The sequence below is a fragment of the Epinephelus moara genome, chromosome 10 (assembly GCF_006386435.1).
Source record: "Epinephelus moara isolate mb chromosome 10, YSFRI_EMoa_1.0, whole genome shotgun sequence".
Classification (NCBI taxonomy): Eukaryota; Metazoa; Chordata; class Actinopteri; order Perciformes; family Serranidae; genus Epinephelus; species Epinephelus moara.
In genome coordinates, this window is record NC_065515.1 from 44,514,458 (window position 1) to 44,518,280 (window position 3,823).

A 3,823-nucleotide genomic window follows, 5' to 3' on the forward strand; every position below is an offset into this window, starting at 1 on the left:
ATCACAAATCACAATTTGCCTCACAGGGCTTTACAGCATACGACATCCCTCTGTCCTTATGACCCTCGCAGCGGATAAGGAAAAACTCCCCAACTCCCTTTTCTCAGCTCAACCAAACTATTCCTCCTGGGTTTGTTTTCACCTGTCAACCCTGTGCCTCTGGCAGAGGGGGTGGTCTCGTGATACTCCACAGGGTTAAGTGGAAAGTGTCATCTGTTACTGTGCCTGTGTATGTGTCATTTGAATCCATTGCCCTACTAATCAATGGTCCCATTCCTACCATACTACCCACTGTTTACCGACCACCCAAGCCCAATACTGATTTTTTGAATGAACTTGCTGCTTTTTTAACCTTTTTATGCTCACTGTCCCCTAATTTAATACTGCTGGGTGATTTTAATATACACATGGACAATGTCAACTGTGCTCTCACACGGGACTTTACAACTTGTCTGGACAAAGGACTCTGGTGTAACTCCCCTCAGCTGCACAGCATCTAATTTTCCCATTTCTGTTTATATATGTTAATATATTTCAGTGTCAACTTCACACTATGAAAAACAAAACTTTCTGTAACACTTAGAACATTGATGTATCAGCTCTTTCCAGTGGAACTGCTAACTTCCCCAGCAGAGATAACTTCCCCACCCCTGATGAACTGGTTTCGTATTACAGTAATGGACTTCATAGTCTTTTCGATGTTATTGCTCCTCTGAAAACCCGCTCTGTCTCTTTCAGCCACTCTGCCCCTGGTTTACACCCCAATTATGCCAGCTTAAAGCTAAAGGCCGTCACCTGGAATACCTTCATGCTAAAACTGGCCTTGTGGTACATAAAGACATGGCACTTACTTCATTATAAGAATGCTCTATCTAAAGCTAAATCAATACATTATGCACATGTAATCAAATCAGGTGAAGGTAACACTCGATCTCTTCTCTCCACTGTTAACAATCTTCAGCCACCAGATACTCTTGCTCCTCACCTGTTTTCTACTGCCCAGTGTAACATATTTCTGAACTTTTTAAATGCCAAAATTGAAAATATTCACCAGCAACTGACCACATATAGCAATACTAGCTACAGTTCACCTGATTTGCTTTTCTGTGCTCCCCCCGCCTCCCCTATCTAGTTTAAACTTAGGACTGTTGCTGAAATATCTGGTCTGATTTGTAAATACAAATCATCTACCTGCCTGTTAGACCCCCTTCCGACTCACCTAGTTAAAATCTGTCTTCCTTCCCTCTCCTCCTCCCTTACCTCTGGTCTTGTGCCCACATCTCTCAAAACTGCTGCTATAACTCCAATACTAAAGAAACCTGGTGAAGATCCTAACAATTTGAGCAGCTTCCGACCAATTTCAAATTTAGTGTTCTTCTCTAAAGCAAAAGATCAGTTGCAGCTCAGGTCGACACTCACCTTAGTCACAACAATCTGAACAATTTCAGTCTGGTTTTCGCTCCTGNCCTCTGGTCTTGTGCCCACATCTCTCAAAACTGCTGCTATAACTCCAATACTAAAGAAACCTGGTGAAGATCCTAACAATTTGAGCAGCTTCCGACCAATTTCAAATTTAGTGTTCTTCTCTAAAGCAAAAGATCAGTTGCAGCTCAGGTCGACACTCACCTTAGTCACAACAATCTGAACAATTTCAGTCTGGTTTTCGCTCCTGTGACAGCACTGAAACAGATCTGGTAAAAATCACTAATGATCTCCTAATGGCAGTTGACTCTGGGCTTTTTACTATTCTCGTTCTTCTTGATCTAAGTGCAGCCTTTGATAGCATTTCACATATCATCCTCCTAGAAAGATTAGTTACCAATGGTATCACTGCTCTAAACTGGTTTAGGTCATATCTCTCTGGCCGCACTCATTTTGTTTAAATTAGAAATTTCAGATGCAACTCTTTTCCAGTTACTGGTGGTGTTCCTCAGGGCTCTGTCCTAGGTCCCCTTTTATGTATTATCTACCTTCTACCTCTTGTCCATATCTTCAGAAAATTTGGTATTCAGTTCTGTTATTCAGTATTCATTATTCAGTATTGTTATCCTGATGACACCCAGTGCTATCTTTCCACTAGGCCTACTTCCACTCGTCCCCCCAAATCCCTTTCTGATTGCTTATTGGAAATTAAATTTTGGTTTTCATGCAACTTCCTCAAACTTAACAGTGATAAAAATTAAGTTCTCCTCGTGGGTACTAAATCTACTTTGGCTAAATCTCAGAGTTTCACTCTAACCATTGATAACTCCAAAGTCTATCCGTTCCCTTAGGTTAAGAGTCTGGGTGTCATTCTGGACAGTACACTGTCCTTTGAGGCCCACATCAATAATGTTACTCGGTCTGCATACTTTGATCTACGAAACATTAATTGTCTTCGCCCCTCACTCACACCTGAGAGCACAGCCATCCTCGTTCATTCTTTGGTTACAGATTGGTTGAGTATTGCAACTCTGTCCTCTTTGGTCTTCCTCTCAAGTGTCTTCATAAACTACAGTTGGTTCAGAATTCAGCCACCCGTATCATTACCAGAACACCCTCCACAGATCATATCACTCCTGTTCTGCAGCAACGTAACTGGCTTCCTGTTACATATCACATCAATTTCAAGATTCTACTTCTCACATTCAAGGCCCTTCATAATCAAGCCCCTTCCTACCTGTCTGAACTCCTTAATATCTACACACCCTCCTGTACTCTTAGATCCTCTTCTGCACTCCAACTCACATCACCATCTGCCTGCTTGACTACCCTGAGTTTTAGAGCCTTCAACCATTCTGCCCCTGGAATTTTCTCCCCCACAGCGTTTGCAATATTGACTACCTTTCCACTTTCAAATCTCATCTGAAAACACACCTTTTCAAGCTGGCATACTCAGTCTGATTTAATGGTGACACACACATACAGATGCAGCCAATTCAAATTTCCGTTTGGTCCGTGGTGGAGCCCTGACCGATCCGTGGCAGGTCCCTGTTGTCACCTGGCCGGGCTCGTAGCTCTAATGAGATCCCCCCTGACGACTTAGAGAATACGGGGGCTATAAGTTTAATTTGTGGAAACCAGTTACAATGGTCTGTCTATCCACCAGGAGGAGCAGTGAGTGTGGAAGCTGAAGCAGTTTACTGCGCCTCTAATTACTGACAGCTTCCTACACAGAGCATATTTAATGATTATCACTATATATAATACCATTATTGTGGCTATATAAATGTAATTTATAGTGCTGTTAGATTGCTGTTAGACCACCCCACTCTGTTTACAGAATTTGCAGGAGACGAGGTTTTTTTAACCTCAGCGAAAATGTTGTTTTTCTACACGCCAACAAATATGGACTGAAGCAGAATCTTTCGTTAGATGAAACAGCTTGTGAATATTGGAAATGATTACATAGATCTTTTCTTTTTTAATTATTACTGTATTTTGAGGTTCGGACTGTGCAATGCTCTGCACACGCTCTGCCTGCCGAACACAGCATGGCTTCATCTTATTGATCTGTCGCTGTCTGTCATAAATCATAAAACTTGGTGTATGTAAGTGTGACTATGTTGTGACCAAAAGTTATCACAGGATTTGCCCAACGTTGAATGGCGCGCCTGCTGCCGAGCGTTGAATCTTGAGGTCTCGCCATGAAAAACGAAATTGCTGTAGCTTTGGCATAAATGGTCCAATCTCCACCAAACTTCGCACAATTCATATTAGTCCCGCCCTGAACACATTTTCATTACCATATTTCCTGATAATCATAGCGCCACCTAGTGTCGAAAGGAAGTACTTCTTATCAGACACTTATCTTTGGATTAACCTGAAATTTCAATGCTGTGGT

At 42.0% G+C, this 3,823-nt stretch overlaps 1 protein-coding gene across 1 annotated transcript in view; it reads right to left on the reverse strand.

The window, feature by feature from the left end:
- The window catches only part of LOC126396256 (receptor-type tyrosine-protein phosphatase F-like), a 706,276-nt gene that overhangs the window by 603,183 nt on the left and 99,270 nt on the right, over positions 1 to 3,823 (reverse strand). The window lies entirely within an intron of this gene.